We start from the raw sequence: 19,150 nt of genomic DNA on the forward strand, positions 1-19,150 counted from the left end.
TTTGTCCTCATGACTTGCCACTGATAGTTATTCAATGACATCTCCTCTATAAACTCATAGGCATCTTCCGGTGTTTTGTTGTTGATGGTTCCGCCCGCTGCTGCATCAACCATTTACGGAGTCGAAGGATTCAGACCATTGTGAAATGTTTGCACTTGGAGCCAAAGCGATAACCCATGGTGAGAGCACCTTCTCAAAAGGTCCTTGTATCTCTCCCATGCATTGTAGAGTGTTTCTAAGTCCATCTGCACAAAAGAAGAGATACCATTACGTAATTTAGCCGTTTTAGCCGGCGAAAAATATTTTAGTAAAAATTTTGTGATTATTTGTTCCCAAGTAGTAATTGACCCTCGTGGTAACGAGTTCAACCACTGTTTAGCTTTATTCCTCAATGAAAAGGGAAACAACCGAAGAGGAATGGCATAATCAGAAACACCATTGATTTTAAATGTATCACAAAATTCCAGAAAGTTTGCTAAGTGAGCGTTGGTATCTTCATCCTGCAAACCATCAAACTAAACAAATTGTTGTATCATCTAAACAATGTTAGGTTTTAATTCAAAAGTATTTGCAGCTACAGCAGGTCTAAGTATGCTAGATTTAGTTCTTGAAAAAGAAGGTTTAGCATAATCATACATAGTGCGTGGAGCAGGATTTTAATTAACTGCAATTGTAGGAAGTAGCTGATTGCCTTGGTTTTCAGCCATCTCTTTGGTTAGGGGTTGAGTATCGTCTTCTTGCTCGTTCTCTATGTATCTTAAGTTGCACCTTATTTCTCTTTGGTTTCTACAAACTGTGCGATCTATTTCTTCATAAAAAAGTAATGGTCCCGACGGGTTTCTTCTAGTCATAAACTATAAAAACCTGCCAAGAGAAGGAAAAAGTAAATTAATAAATAATAATAATAAAATTAAATTAAATTAAATTGCAAGAAAAATAAATGGCTAAAGTAATAAAAATTGAGTGTTCCTAATATCTTAGTTCCCCGACAACAGCGCCAAAAACTTGATTGCGTGGGTCCGTGATAGGTTTTAAATATTTATAATTACTCATTCTTGAACTAACTATTATCACGATGTAGGCAAGTGTACCTATCCAACAGTAGTATAGTTTTAGCAAGATCGGATTGTTGAACCCAAAGGAACTAAAAGTACTAGTAATGGCTGTCTTTTTATTATCTAGCCTAAGAATAATGGGGTTTTGTTTTAATTAACTAATTATCTAAACTAAGAACGCACAAAGAAAAGAATTGGGGAATTATTTTTGGGAAAATTTGATTGACTTAAGACAATACCTAAGGAAAAATCCACCTAGACTTTACTTGTAATTATGGCTCCAAATCGGACGATTTATTCATTCAGCTTATCCCGTAGAGATCCCTAAGTTATGTTATTATCCCTATTCAAGACTAATAACGTCTAATCCCTAGTTTGAATAACCGAGACTTTTCTCTAATTAACACTCTAGGATTGCATTAACTCGATCTATGGATCCCTTTATTAGGTTTCACCCTAATCCGGCAAAATATTGTCACCCTATTTCTAGGCGTGCAATCAACTCCGCTTAATTATGACAATAGTACTCTTAGACAGGGTCTATTCCTCCTCTAAATAAGAGCATGTCTTGAATCAATATCCTGGGATATCAAAACAGGAATTAAGAACACATAATTAAGAACAAGTTAAATATTTATCTTACGATTTAGAAAATAATAACAAGGTTCGTCTTAGGTTTCATTCCCCTAAGTTATTTAAGGGTTTTAGTTCATAACTAAATAAGAAAATATCTCAGAAGAATAACGAATACAAAACATAAAGAAAACCCAAAACTCCTGAAGGGAAATTGATGAGAGATCTTCAGTCTTGATGATGAATCCGGCTTCTGAGATGGATCAATCGGCTTCCTTGGAGTAATTCCTTACCCCCTATTCTCCGTATCCCTTTTTCTCCTCTTCTAGGGTGTATTTATAGGCTTTGGAATGCCTAGAAGCCTTCAAAGGTGGCTTTTCCAAATTGGACTTAACTTGGGCTCGGCAGGGAGACGCCCGTGGCACACGTCCGTGTTCAATTACTTCAGGCCGTGTTCGAGCCTGCCAAATTGACACGGCTGTGTGCTTGCCCGTGTGAGTCATGCTCCAATTCTGCCAGATTGACACGACCGTGTGGTCTGCCCATGTGAGGAGGTCCAGGCCGTGTTGATTTCGTACTTTGGCCTATTTTCTCCATTTTTGACCCATTTCACATTCCTTTCGCTCTTCTATGCTCTTTTAAGTGTAAAACATGAAATTAAAGCATTAGGAGCATCGAATTCACCAATTCTAATGAAAAATCATCCATAAAATGCGTTAAACATGGGGGAAAATATGTATAAATTACAGTTTATCATGTAGGGAGGAGCATGGTTTTCTAAAATAGACTTGAGATTTGGCTACTCTCAACTACGAGTTAAAGAAGCAGATGTCCCTAAAACTGCTTTTAGGACGCGGTATGGCCACTATGAGTGTCTCGTCATGCCTTTTAGCTTAACAAATGCTCCCGCCATGTTTATGGATTTAATGAATAGAGTATTTCAGCCATATCTAGATAAGTTTGTAGTTGTATTCATCGATGACATCTTGATATACTCTAGAGACAGGGTAGAACATGCTGAACACTTCAGAACCATTTTACTGACTCTGAGGGACTGTCAATTGTATGCCAAATTTAGTAAAAGTGAGTTTTGGCTTAGAGAAGTCGACTTTTTGGGCCATATTGTTTCGAGTGATGGTATTAGGGTTGATCCAAGCAAAGTTTCTGCTATTGTTGAATGGAAGCCACCAAAGAATATGACTGAAGTTAGAAGCTTTTTAGGGTTGGCCTGTTATTACAGGTGATTTGTAAAGGACTTCTCTATGATTGCGACTCTCATGACAAGGTAGCTTCAAAAAGGAGTTAAGTTGGAATGGTCGGATAAGTGTTATCAGAGTTTTGAGAAGTTGAAGATGTTGTTGACTGAGGCTTCCGTACTAGTACAACCCAAATCAGGAAAAGAGTTCGTGATTTATAGAGATGCTTCTTTGAATGGGTTAGGATGTCTACTTATACAAGAGGGAAAAGTTTTGGCTTATGCCTCGAGACAATTGAAACCTCACGAGAAGAACTATCTGACACACGACTTAGAGTTGACCACCATAGTATTTGCTCTGAAGATCTGGCGACATTATTTGTTCGGAGAGAAATGCCATGTATACTCTGATCATAAAAGTCTTAAGTATTGGATGACCCAAAAAGATTTAAATCTGAGGCAACGTAGATGGTTGGAACTATTAAAAGATTATGAGTTAATTATAGATTGCCATCCGAGAAAAGCAAACGTGGTCGCCGATGCATTAAGTAGAAAATCATTGTTTTCTTTGAGAGAAATAACTGCCCGATTGATCTTGTCAGAGGATGGTTATGGTCTAGCAGAGTTAAAAGCTAGACCGACATTTATTCAAGAAATTTTTGAGGCTTAGAAGAGTGATAGCGAATTACTATCCAAGAAAACCCTGTGTGAATCAGATGCTGAATCGGATTTTCAGATCGATTCTGATGATTGTTTGAGATTTCGAGATAGGATTTGTGTTCCTAAGGACACCAAATTGATTCGAAAGATATTAGATGGGGCACATAGTGGTTGTTTGTCAGTACACCCTGGGAGTTCAAAAATATATAACGATTTGAAGAAAATGTATTGGTGGTTGAGAATAAAAAGAGATATTTCAGAGTTCCTTTCCAAGTGTCTAGTGTGTCAACAAGTGAAGGCTGAACACCAAGTACCTTCGGGTTTGGTTCAGCCTATCACGGTCCCAGAGTGGAAGTAGGATTGGATTACTATGGATTTCATGACGGGTTTACCGGTAACCCCTCAAAAAAAGGATGTTGTTTGGGTTATTGTGGATAGGCTAACAAAGTCGGCACATTTTATACCAATGTGTACCGACTACTCCCTTGAGAGATTGGATGACTTGTATGTTTCTGAAATTGTGAGACTACACGGGGTGCTCTTGTCAATTATTTTGGATAAGGACCCATGATTTACCTCGAGGTTTTGGAAAAAGTTACAAAAGTCATTAGGAACAAAGTTGAGTTTCAGCACGGCATTTCACCCACAAACCGATTGTTAGTTAGAAAGAGTGATTCAGATTGTAGAAGACATGTTGCAGCGTTGTGTTCTCGAATTTCAAGGTAGTTGGGAAAGGTACTTACCATTAGTTGAATTTGCCTGCAATAATAGATATCAGTCGAGTTTGAAGATGGCACCTTATGAGGCTTTATATGAGTGAAAGTGTCAAATGCCCTTATATTGGATCGAGCTTAAAGAGAGTCAGATTCATGGGGTCAATCTAGCCAAGGAGACTGGAGAGAAAGTTAAAGTGATTCATGACTGTTTGAAGGCTGGCTCAGATAGGCAAAAATCCAATGCAGATTTGAAACAGAAAAAGATCGAATTTCAAGTTGGCGATCGAGTATTTTTGAAAGTATCCCCATGACGAAAAGCTCTCATATTTGGTAGAAGAAGAGGCAAGTTGAATCCTCGTTTCACAGTACCCTATGAGGTTACTGATAGAGTAGGGCCAGTTTCCTATCGATTGGCCTTACCACCAAATTTTGAAAAGATTCATGAATTGTTTCATGTGTCCATGCTACATCGATATAGATCAGACCCTTCGCATGTGATTGCACCAACAGAGGTTGAGATTCATCCGGATATGTCATATGGTGAGGAACCAGTTATGGTCCTAGACCGAGAGGTTAAGCAAATGAGAAATAAGAGCGTTCCCCTTATGAAAGTATTATGGCAGTGACATGGGGTTCAAGATGCCACATGGGAGCCCAAAGAGATCATGAAAAGCCAATCCCCAAATCTTTTTACCCGTAAGATTTTCGAGGGCGAAAATCCCTAAAAGGGGAGAATTGTAATAGCCTGATTTTGGGGCTATCAGGGTAGTGATTTTGGAACCACTAAACCGAGGTCAAGGAAATTATTTTAAATATCATTTTATGTATTGTAGCATGATTAGATAAGTACATGAAAATTTTGGTGAATTAATTTTAGTGATTACTTGCTTATTTGTGAAAAAGGACTAAATCGTATAAAGTGCAAAAGTCCTATTTTGTTAGATAAGGGTGTCAATTAGCAAAAGAACCTAAATTGGGGGCCTTAAAGAGAAATTAGCCCCTTATAGAATAGGTTGGCCGGCCATAGGGAACAAACTGATGGAAAAGTCAAAATTAGGTTGTGTTTTGGTCACCAATTTTTACTAGTTTTAAATAAAATAAAACAAAAAGGCTTCATCTTTTTATTTCTTTTTCTTCAACCGATTTTCATCTTCTAAAGGGGGTTTTGAGAGCTCAAAATATCATCCATTAACATCCCTTACAAGTAAGTCATTTATAAGGTTGTTCTTGATGATTTTTGTATTTTTGGACTCCTTATAACATAAGCTTTCTATGAAGGGTATTATTTTGTAAAATGATCGAGAGATTAGGGTTTTGCCATGAAAAAATATGTGTAGTTTTTTGAAATTTTATGGAAGAATATGAGTATTAGATGTGTAATAAACAACTTTTATGAAGGGATTTTTCATGAAAACCCTAATAGGGACTATTTTGTATAAGTTGGAAATTTGTTGATAAATGTGAGAAATAATGGAAATTTTGGATTGCTTCTAGTATAAAAAGTAATCAGCTAGGCTTATAATATGAAGAAAGTTGATAAAAATTGATTACAAGCATAGGGGTAAAATGACCAGTTTGTGAAAGTTTAGGGGTAAAATAGTCATTCTGCTCAATTATGAACTTTCAGGCGTCTAAATTAATATGCTGATGAAATAAATGAAATTTATTAATTTAGATCAAGAGAAAAGTGATTCGGGTCTTGATCGGGGTAAGAACAAAGTTTACGAGGATTAAGCTCGTCTTCATCATTTTGTATCGAGGTAAATACATATGTAAATAATGTGTTATTGAAGCTTACTTAATTAATTTATCAAACACAAAACTTAAGCCAACATAAATGGCTATGGACCAACATTTACAAACCAAATCATATGGCTAAATTCTCAACTGAAAACATATCAAGATGACACTAGTCTATACATGCCATATACCATATATATGCAAAGCTTCCAAAAATACCAACAAGATAATCGATAGTGCGATGACATTTCCCAATGATCCCAGAGTTTGAGCTAGGTTTGATGATCTATAAAAATAAAGAATGAACACACAAAGTAAGCTTTAAAAGTTTAGTAAGCCATAAACAAATAAAGCTATCATATAAATCACCACATTTACATCACTAGGCCAAGTACAAGTAAACATACATATATAAACACCAACCTTTCTCTTTGAATACATATTCATTCCATCATGTAACTCATCACTTACTTCACTTTTCAATACTCGTGTAAACTTTGTACGTACTTTAGTCGTTTATCATTAACACATTCTTTATCGACTTATCTTTGCCCGTTGAACCATTCGGAATCGTTAAGGATACTTGAAAATCACATAAGCTCGTACAATGCCATATCCTAGATATGGTCTTACATGTTATCTCATAACGATGCCACTGTTCTAGACAGGGTCTTACACGAAATCAATTAATGATTCCAATGTCCCGAACATGGTCTTACACGCAATCTCAACACAATGCCAATGTCCCAGACATGGTCTTACATGTAAACACATCTCGATAACCTAATGTCATGACATTCGTATCCTATACTATTCCTAAGGTTCGTACGGGACTTTCGGATATCATAACCCTGTTGTTTCTTGCTCGTAATTGGTCACTCAACATTTATAACATTTCAATGAATAATATACACATATAATTCAGTTTAAAGGCATTCATTTGTATATGAACTCACCTCGTAGTCGGAATAAACGAACGGGTCGACTATTCGATAACTTTCATTTTCCCCTGATCTAAATCCGATTTCTTTCGTTCTTGATCTATATACATTCAAAATTAACCCTTTTATTCATAAATTCATTCAATTTCATCCAAAGCAAACAATTTAGGCATTTTTCACTTTAACCCCTAAAGTTACACATTTATTCAATTTAGTCCCTATTTCATAAATACACAAAATTCACAAAATTTCCTTATCCACAAGCTTGGTCAAATATTCCCTTGTTCATATAAGCCCATATCTTTCATTTATTTCACAATTTAACCACACATTTTATACTTTTCACAAATTAATCCTTTTTATTCAATTTCACGAAAGATCACTTTACAAAACATGATAATCTATCAACAAATATTTATTTTCCATCATCAAATATTCAAGAACTCAAACATTCATCAATGGAAACTTTCAAAATCATTAACACTTTCAAAAATTGAAGCATGGGCTAGTTAGAACACGAAACAACGATCACAAAAACATGGAAATCATAAAAAACCGAGCTCAAAACATATCTTAATCAAGCTAAATAAGTGCCAAATGGTTTAAAGTTTCTAAACCCTATTCCTTTCTCTATTTACGGTTAAGAAGATGGACAAAATGAAAGTTATTTGTTTTTTTTAATTAATTATTAACTTAATAATCAATTTCCAATTTTATCCTTAATGAATAACCTTTAAAAACTTATAATGCATGTCCATAAATGTCCATTATCATATTCAATGGTCTAATATCAACATAAGGACCTCTCATTTAATGCCTCATAGCAAATAGACACTTTTAACCTATAGAATGCAACTTTTTCATTTTACGCGATTTAGTCCTTCGGTCAAATTAACCACTTAAACGATAAAATTAACACACGAAAATTTCACACATGCATATTCATAAACTATATACACCAAAAATAATATTAAAATAATTTTTGGCCTCAGATTTGTAGTCCCAAAACCACTGTTCTGATTTAGCAGAAAACGAGCTGTTACGAGCCATGTAACAGGACACTTATCTGGGCTAAATAGGAAACTCATAAGAGTTTTAATCAGAGAGCTCATAGAGCTTAACAGATAACTTCAAAGATTTAATATCAGGGAGAACCAGATAAGGTAACAGGGAGTTCAAGCGAGCCATGTCAAGAATCCCGTAAGAGCTTATATCAGGACACGACACTCATGTAGAGTTGCATTTGTGTCTGCATTATATGCTAGATCACAACCGATCGAATCATGTAACAGGATGCTCACATAGAGCTGCGATTATGTGTAAAACATGCAAAATCACTACCAATCAGGATGCTCATAGGAACTATATGTCAGGATGCTCGAGAGGGCTTATAACAGAATTGCTTGTCCAAGCTATATTTTGTCCGCAACATATGCAAGACCACATGTAATATAGGAAATCACTTAGATCCATCGAATTTCTTTATTCAAACAGAACTTATCATTTATCAGACATTATCGGATATGTATTCAATTTTCATATGCATAACCACTACATAATTCTCATACACAACATTTCATCACATAAACTAATTTAATCATTAATTCATCACATTTCATGTTCAATTGGATTCAATTTATACCTAGGCAAAATTACCATTTTGCTCCTAAACTTTCCATAAATTCCAATTTCGTCCCTAGGCTCGGAAAATGAAATTCATGCAATTTAATCCTTATTTCAAGCCTAACCAAACATGTTACAATAACAACCCATAAATTTCACAAAAATCAAACTTTTTTCCATGAGTTTTACCACTTTTAATTTAGTCTCTAATTCAAGATTTCATAAAAATTCTCTTTGTAAAAGTTGTTTATCTACTAACAACCTTTCATTTTCTACAATAAATTTCAAGTTTTCAGCATATTCATCAATGGAAAAATTTCTATACTTTGATATCTTTACAAATTAATCCCCAAAATAAATAGATTAGACTATCCTGATCTCCGAAATATAAAAATTACTAAAAACTAGACAAGTAAACATACCTAATTAAGCTTGATTAGTTTCTCTTCTCTCTCCTAAGGTTTCCATAAAATTTGGGGATGGAGATGATGAAAATAAGGTGATATTTTCTATTTAATTAGTTATCATCTTTTAAATTTTCTCATTTCCAATTTAGTCCTTAGCCTTTTCTAATTTTTCCATGGATGAATCACCAAAATATCTACTAACTTTTCTTTCATGGTCTACTTATCATTTAAGGACCTCAAGTTTTGAATTCCATAGCTATTTGGTCCTTTTAGCTACTAAAATTCAACTTTTATATTTTACACAATTTGGTCCTTTTCATAATTAAACACATAATCGATAAAATTTTCTTATCAAAACTTTCATATAATAGTCCTATCATAATGCAGACCATGCAATAATATTAAAATAAATTTTTCGGCTCGAATTTGTGGTCCCAAAACCACTATTTCGAATTTACTGTAAATAGGTTGTTACATGACAACCCTAGGAAGTCATCAAGGTGGAAAGTAATGCAAAATCGGTATTGCCCATTCATGAACATCTTTACCCCAAGCCAGTCTGGACTGTGAGGTCGGAAGATAAGTAGTTCTTGCTGACTTGTTATGTTGGTGGAAGATTGAAAGATCTTGCTAGGGTAGCGACTAGTTGGTCAATGAGAACCCGACACAACAGTTAATTGGGATTGTTGAAGCAAGCTGATCACCCATTCTCTGAGTTGATTCACTTTATTTATCTTTATCTCTTATAATTTTAATTTCTCTTTTTATGTTATGTTATTTTATTATTTTACAAATCGTAAACATATTTCTTATTTTAATCCCGTACTATAACTGACCTAAAGTATTAATTAGATCTTTAATTGTTTAGGTTAAGATTGTTTTAGTACTCACCTCTCTTGGGTACGATCCTTGGAGTACTCACCTCTTTCGTTGTAAAATTTATATTACAATTCGACCCGTATACTTGCGGTTATTTCCTTATAACTCTCTATTTTCTTGCAGTATTCATACTGAGGATGTTAGTACGTCCAGAGGCAGTCAATAGGGGTGTTGGGTAGGAAATTTTCTGAAAAATTTGCATTATGATTTTCAAAAATTCTGCGTTGTCGTAAGCATGCATGCACAATTTTGCCATTTAACTTTGATGGAATTCTTTGGAATGTTATTATTTGTTTATTATGTTATTTGTGTTTCTATTTTAGTTTAGTTACACATTGAGCCTTATAGCTCACCCTTTTATTTCACCATTTTAGGTAACTAGTGGACTTATGATTGTGTCGCGTTTGGGAACTCGGATTGGTTTTCTCTCATATGATGGTTTGAATTACTAATAATTAAAATTTCTAGACTTTTGCTTTTTGTACTAAGTTTTGGATTTAATTTTGGTTTTGGGTTTTTGCTATGGTTTTTGTTAATTAGTTAAAGGTTTCTGCATGATTAATGTCATTTAAAATAAATGCTTGGTTTTCAAAATTAAAAAGCTAGGGATTTTTTGCTACAAATTTGAAACAAGTTTTAATAACGAAAGTTTCAGAATATGCTCAATTGGCAAAGTTATATGTTTTCACTTACCAAAATCACAGTTTTCAAATTATTAACTCTCAAATTTCCACTGCAAAGCTAAGTATCATTTTAAGCATTTTTCCGTAAAATAGATAAGAATTACTCATGGTTTTGAAAAAAAACATGTAAGAGTGGAACAACGGAAATGTGGAAGTGTACACAATCGTATCAAGTAATAAAGTGACAAAAGAATGTCGAGTTATCATACCCACAGGGACTGTGAAAGAAAAATATTTATAAAATTTAAATCAAACACTTTGGTGATGGGAAAAGTATGTTGTATTCAAGAAGTGATTTAAAGACTAAAAATTAAATAAGTAATAGAAATAAGAAGTAAAAATTCCAAAGCACGATTTCAAAAAGATGAGTTTCAATCAATATGACATAATTGTGTTAGGTCAATTACATTCCTTAACTTAGAATTACTAAACCCATGTTCATGTTGTCACAAATATTTTCACGGAAACTTAGTAATTTGTTATCTACTGCACATACATACTAAATTAACCAATATCTTGAGCATTTTTAATTGCCAATTCAAACAATTAATCAATCTTCATAAGCACATGTAATATTAACTGAGGTAACAATATATTTCTATATTGAAACAGTTTAATCACAATAATCTTGCAAGTTATGCAAGGCTAATGTATCGTTTAATACCACTGCTAATTTAAACCTTCAGCTACCTTAGAAGATTAAACATGTATCAATTAAATACTGTGCCAATTAATTATATTTTCAATATTTTTAATAATTAATTCATTTATTATCTTAAATTTTATAATGCAAGTATAAGATAAGCATGGTTTTATTTAATTGAACAATTCACCAAAGCCTATAACAACACAAACATGGTTTTAATAATTCAAGTGGACAGAATAAAATCAATCTAACACGAATTAAATTAATCCATTTTAATTAGAAAAACAACAACAACAAAACAATTAATCATATTCATGATCACAATATAAATTAGAAAATTAAAAAGAAGGGAACTAGGAAGCAAATCCAGTATTTCTCTGAAGCCAGACCAGTGCGCTCCTCTTCTTCTTTGTTGTTCTGTTGAACCAAGGCCTCCACGAAAAATTAAATAATGTTATTCCAAGGTGGAAGAAGGCTCTTATCCAATAGGGAAACTGGCAAGGGAAATGGGAAAATAAGGAGGGAATGAAAGAGTGAAAAGTAAGTGAAAGAGATAGATGTGCGGGAAATGAATGGTGTGTTGAATGAGGTAGCAAAGGTGCGTATTTGTAGGTGTGAATGGCTGCTATAAATAGCAAATAATTAGCAACCAAACACTCTTCCTTGGCCAGCCATACAACAAGCATGTTTGAATATTTCAAATTTGCTATTTTAAGCCAAGGGCAAATCTTCAAGGGCACAAAAAATGCAAGGGTTTGAAAGGAGTTTAGGGAAACTTTGAGGGTTTTTTTTTGCAAGCATAAAAATCAGAAAAAAAATCAGTTAATTGGGTCAGCTTGTTGGACAGTTTTGGGCTACCAATTTTCTTGGTGAATTAGTCTTCTCTTTTCAGCATACTGGGTCACTTTCTCCTTTAAGCTTTACATTAATTTTTAGCCCAATTATATTTGGATAAAAAATTAAATATAAAATATATAAAATAATTTTAATTTGGACCGTCCTTGACTGCAAAAATATTCAGCCTTGCTCTTGGTTCACTTGATGCAAAAATTTCTCCAACGGTTTAAGCCTTTCGGGGTGTCTGCTAAGCCAATTTTCACGTTTTATGCAAAATTATCGAAAATAAACCAAATTTGTAAAAAATTATTATAAAAATAATTAAAATTCAATATGTTAATAATTTAAGTGCAAATTAATTATTTTATAATTAAAGTTTGAATTTCGACAAATTTACTACAAAACTGCATGAATTAGAGCTCAAAAGGTGTTGAAAAAATCTATATATTTTTATGTTTCTAAAGAGTATTGTCAAAAATAATATGATCATATCACACAATTTCCAAAGGCAGATTTTAGTATATATTTTCAAGTAAAAGATGTACTAAACCAAGATCTGGTCACAACATTTAAGCCAGGTGTGAGATATTATACTAAACTGTCTCGTGTCTTGATTGATCAAGTAATTGAATAAACATTGTTGGTCAGCTTTGACACTAACACGTACAGTGAGCAAATCACTGTTAAAATATACCACTAACAAATAATTCTTGTGATTTAGTGCAACGACCTGAATATGACGTTCACACGTTTGACCAATGAACTAATCGTTGACACGTCACCATTTAGTATACATTAATTTACATTTCGTAATTATTTCTCTTGCATATCTTTCAAAAAGGGAAAAAAAATATTTCTCCTGCAGAAATAAGGTAGTTAGTGACATGTTTCTTAATTTTCCAACTAGTATTCCTTTTTATCTTGATTTGTTTCCTTAATTTGTTCCTTTTACATTAATATAAATCCTCTCATAATTATCTCACCAAAAATCCAAAAAGAAAAGCAAAGCAAGAATGCCTTGCAATAATTTTAGGACTCTAACTCCTTTGCTTTGCATGCTTATGCTTGCAAGTTGCATTTCTCAAACACTGGTTTCATATGCAAAATCAGTAGATAATTTAGTTATTCGTTTCCGTTATAAGGTTCACATTATCAATGGCCTTCCAGAAAATGCTAAGCCATTAAGGCTTAGTTGCCATTCGAACGATGATGATCTCGGACACCATACTCTTTGGAAAGACCAAGAATTCCAATTCAAGTTTGGCATTCACTTTCGGAAGAAAACTCATTTCGTCTGCAACTTCAGTTGGGGATCCAAGTCCTTGAATGATATCACTGTTTTCGTGAACAAGGTTGAAACTCGTACATGTAGAGAGACAGGGAACTGCTTCTGGAAAGTAGAAACGAATGGGATTTATTTTAGCAATAATGATCAAAATTGGGAGAAACGGTTTAAATGGTAACCATTTATATCAATGCTTCAATTCTCAAATCTAATACATCTATGCTATTATCGTGATGGAAATTTATTTAAATAAATTGTGTATGTTTTTCTTTGGCTCCTCATTTGTTAAAAATGAGATTATAGTTACATATAAAAATTCTAATTATAACCTAATCTAATCATATATATTATATTACAACGTCTAAAGCTCCTAGATGACTTGGACAACATATTTTTTTTTACCATGTCAACTATTCATATTTTAAGTTGATTAAAATTTTAAGAAAAATTTTGATTAGTTAAAAAAAGAATTTTATTTAAGTGATAAGGTTAGAGAATAAAATGTGATAAGATTAACCATTCAAAATTTCTTAAAAATATCTATATTTACAAAATAATATTTTTGAACATGATAAATACTTTTTTTAATATATGTGATGAGTTCAAAGTTAAAAAATATATATATACTTGATAAGTTCACTAAATAAACACTAATAGCTTTAATAGTTGAATTCTTGATAAGTTTTAGCTTTGATTTTAAAATGTTTTGATATAACAAACTTAATTTTAGATTCCCTTAATCAAATTTGCAAAAATTACTTTGATCAATTTCAAATATATTTTCAAGTGTTACAAACTCAAAAGTAAAGTCTATAAATGACTTAAACTTCCTACAAAAGATTTTGAGTACCCCCAAGTCCTTTAAAAATGTTTCTAAGCCTTGTTTCTAAGTTTCCCCAACAGTGTTTCGAGACACACAAACTTTGAATGTAAAATTGTTTAGGGGGAGTTTTATCTCAATACAATTTGTGTTTTGTCTTAAGACACAAGCCATGTCTTGAGACAGACCAACTACAAGGGAACCCTTTCTTGAGACAAAAGCCCATTTGTCTCAAGACAAGTAAACATCGAAGCTAATGTTTACTTTAAGGAAGCCTTCTCTTGAGACAATTGTGTAATTACCTCGAGACATACCTATTGTGTCTTCAGATAGCATGCTCTAATGGTCATATTTTGTTCTTTTTGTCATGAGACAAAGATTCTATGTCTCGAGACATATACTTGCAGAGCAGCATTTAATGTGTGAAATAAATGCTATTAAAGGCAAGAAACTCCCTCCAATGGCTCCGAGCGTCCATAAATCAATGAGAAGACATAAATATCATTCAAGGACACTCATATGAAGACAAGAAACAAGTTTACAACTACTAAGAGTTAAAAAATTAATTAATTCTCATAACTATTATTTTCGCTTGAACACATTTGTGGGTTTAGTTGTGATTCATTCTTTCAAGTGTTCTTTTATATTGTGTGGTTACTTAATTTTTGTATATCTACCTTCTAGAAGTGGTAAACCATTTTTAATTTTATTTTTCATTTTTGTGAGGATTTACTTAAGGTTTTGGGTAGAAAACCTTAGGGCAAAGTGACCCTATCTTTCTTATTAAAAAGATAGAGATTGTAAAGATTAAATCTTGACCTTGAAAGGTTCAAATTAGTGAATTTGAGAAATCCATAGTTGTGGTAAGCTAAAGAGGTAGGCTATTGGGGCTAAACCACTATAAATTCTTCTGTCTCTCTTAATTGCCATTTTTTGCTTTATATTTTTAAAACACCAATTCACCCTCCTCTTGGTGTATATTGAGCTTAACAATTAGTATCAGAGCTAGAACTCCAGAGATGATATTACTACCAAGAGAAAGGATTCAAAAGAAGCTCAAGATGGAATGAAGAAGTTAATAAATTTTTCTTATGGCCTTAGAGGAAAATTCAACTATGTTGGGAGAAGTTCATTCCACCATGATGCCTCTTCTATTCAATGGCACCAACCACTCTTATTTGAGGACAAGAATGAAGTTATTCATCTAAGGAATTGATTATGAAGTATGGAGGGTGATAACAAGAGAGCCATCCATTCCAAAAAAAAGTGTTAACAATTTCATTGTTGTCAAGGAGGAAGATGAATGGGATAGAGTTGATATCAAGATGGTACAACTAAATATTAAAGATATGCGCACTCTATTTTGTGCCGTTGGTCCGAACGAATACAATAGATTCTCCTTATGTGATAATTCTAAGGAGATATAGGATAAACTTGAAGTCACTATGAAGGTACGAGTAGAGTCCAAGAGTCCAAGATTAGCCTCCTCACCCTTGATTATATGCTCTTTAAGACGAAATTAGATGAATCAATCAAGAAGGTGTCTGAATGCTTCGTCAATATCATCAATGGTCGTAAAGCTATTAGGAAGACTTATGCCAACAAGGAGATGGTGAAGAAGATATTGAATAGAATCCCAAAATCATGGAAAGCTAAAATGACGACCATAGAGGAGTCAAAGGATCTTGACATTCTTTCTCTTAATAAGCCCATTGGGTCCTTTTTGACATATGAACTAAAGATCAATCACAGTGCTCAAGAGACCAAGGAAGCTTCAAAAAAAGTGGGAGTCACATTCAAGTCTACCACTCATGAGAAATATGAATCTAGTAATGATGATGATGAGGAAAAGGATGAGGAGGAGGAGAAGATGGCACTATTTGTAAGAAATTTTAAGAAATTAAACAAAGCCAAAAGACCTTGAAGGAGACACATCATCAAGAATCCTCATCATTTGCTATGAGTGCAAAAATCTAGGTCATATCAAATTTAAATGCCCTTAATGGAAGAAGAATAGGGCATCAAAATGAAAAAAAGAAAGCTATGATGGCAACTTAGAGTGGTAGTGACTCTTCCAATAATAATAAGGAACATGAAGTTGCTAATTTATGTCTCATGGCTAATGATGAGCCAAAGGTACTATCTAATTATAGTTATTTAAATGAATTTCAAGATGCCTTCGATGGTTTGGCTAGAGTTTGAGATTATGAACTCCAAATACAAGAAAATGGTTTTAAAAATTGAAAATCTCTAACTATAGCCAAAGAAGAAATAAAAAAGAAATTGAATGACAAGCATGTTAAAATTGATGATTTGAACAAAAAAGAACTTGCATGATTCATTTTTTATGTTCTGTATGAGGCAACAAATATTGAATGACATGCTTGAGCCTCAAAGAGCTTTCTTTGATAATAGTGGTTTGGGATTTATAAATTTACAAAAAGAAAGAAAGTTTAAAAATTTCTTTGAAAAACGAAGCTACATATATGATGCCTTACATTTTTGCACCCATTGTTACAAAAAAAGGACATGATAGGCATGTAACACCCTTAACCCGTATCCATTGCTGGAATAGGGTTACAGAGCATTACTGGAGTTTACAATACAAATGGATAGAAAATTCAAACATTTCATAACATATCATTAAACATATTTAAACCAATTCAAATCATACAAATTTTCCCTTATATGATCCCTCAAGGCTCAAAATACACATTAGAAACAAGTTGGGACTAAATCAAAAATTTTGAAAAATTTTCAGAAAACATTGAAATTTTTTCATTACTGTAGGGGTCATAGGGCCGTGTGACTCACACGACCAAGCGACATGCTCGTGTCTTAGGTCATGTGGGCATTTGAAATAGGGACACACGGTCATGTCCCAGCCTGTGAAACTCACTGACTTAGGCCACACGGCCAAGCCACACGCCCGTGTGCTAGGCCGTGTACCCTTCGAAGTAACCTCACACACTCGTGTGCCAATATGTGTGCTAGGCTGTGTAACAACTTGACTTGCAACCCTTTGAAAGCTATAGGGGACACATGGTCATGTCACTTGGTCGTATGTCACACACACGGCTAAGACAAATGCCCGCGTCTCTGCCCGTCTGGACGAAAAAAGGCTATTTTACAAGACATTTTTCTCACCCAATTTGGCATGTACCTACAACCATAATTGCGCAAACTTAAAAGTCATAACAAGGCATCCAAATAAATCATAAACAAACCTTAAACATATGGTATAATATCATAAAACCAATATGCCCTTAGGCACCTCAGATGACAATTTATAACATGACCAACCATATGTTCAATTTAACCAAATAGCCAAATAACTTGTGTGCATACTTGCATCAATATATACCATGTATTTTAATTACCAAAATACAACCATTTGGTACCAAAATTCCATTCTTTAACAAGCATCAATTTACCAAATGAATCATACCTACTTTAGTATCAATCTACCACAAATTCATCATAACACAAGACATATATATGACACTTGACTATCATTTTACTGTTCACCATTTAACCACTAATCAAGCCACACATCAACCATATTAAAACAACTTATATACATACCAAAATATGCCAAAACACAAGTCAAATCATATGGCCACAACTACAACAAAACATATAGGCCAACATTAGCCAAAATAACCTATACATGCCATTATAACTAAAATTAAACATCTGGAAGTACCGAAAGAGCTGATGGATAGTGTGATATAGCTCCAACAAGCTTCCAACTTGAACAAGCTTCCGATTCATTATAATCATCGAAAAATAACATAGAGTAAGCATTTAAGCTTAGTAAGATCGTATAACATAGAATTAAACTTACCATTTAGTCACAATTTAGGTAAGTAAACATAACATATCCCAACTCAATTTGGTCAAATGCCTAAGCACAAATTCACCAACATGTTAGCGATATAAAACACATATAATAGCCAATAAACATGGATGAAAATAACCACTAAGCAAGTTTCATATACATGTATCATCCATTTCATGTTTCAATATATCAAGTAATTTCATTTCCATGTATTTCATGTATATACTTGTAAGAACCCATTTTCAGTGAAATCAAAACAGTGGTTTCGGGACCACAAATCCGAGTTGGAAAGAAAATTTATTTTAATATTATTGCATGATCTGCATAGTGGTAGGAATGTCATATGAAAATTCTGATAAGAAATTTTTATCGATTATATGCTTAATTGGGGAAAGGACAAAATTGCATAAAATGAAAAAGATTCTAGTAGCTAGAAGGATTAAACAACTATGAAATTCAAAATTTGAGGTCCTTATATGGTGATTAGGCAACTAAAGAAAATTAGTAGATATTTTTTATGATTCATCCGTGGAAAATTTAGAAAAGGACAAGGACTAAATTGGAAATGAGAAAAGTTAGTGGATGATAAATAATTAATAAGAAATAATATAATTATATTATCATATTCATCCCCAAATTTAATGGAAACCCTAGGAGAAAGGAAGAAAGCTTATCAAGCTTAATTGGGTAAGTATTCAAGTCTTGTTTTTTGTAATTTTTATATTTTTGAGACCGGGATAGTCTAATCTATCTATTTTGGGAATTAATTTGAAAATTTGTCAAAGTAACAAAGTTTTTCCATGGATGAATATGCTAAAAATTTGAAATTTATGGTAGAAAATGAAAGGTTATTGATAGATAAACAACTTTTACAAAATGAATTTTGATAAAATTATGATTTAAGGACTAAATTGTAAAGATGTGAAAGTTGAAGAAAAATTCTAAATTTTATGGAATACATGTGCTGTAAATGTTATACTAAAATTTTTGTTAGGCTTGGAATAAGGATGAGATTGCATGAATTTCATTTTCCTAGCCTAGACAAAATTGTCATTTATGAAAAGTATAGGGAAAAATAGCAATTTTGCCTAGGATGTAAATTAAATCCAATTGAATATGAAATGTGAGAAATTGATGATTAAATTCATTCATATAGATCCAGACAACTCAATTTTGAAGCTAGATCGAGGAAAAGAAAAAGTTTCGGATTAGTAGAATTTCTTGTACAAACGACTATTGAGGTAAGTTT

Source organism: Gossypium hirsutum, chromosome A05 (assembly GCF_007990345.1).
Source record: "Gossypium hirsutum isolate 1008001.06 chromosome A05, Gossypium_hirsutum_v2.1, whole genome shotgun sequence".
In the NCBI taxonomy this organism is placed as follows: Eukaryota; Viridiplantae; Streptophyta; class Magnoliopsida; order Malvales; family Malvaceae; genus Gossypium; species Gossypium hirsutum.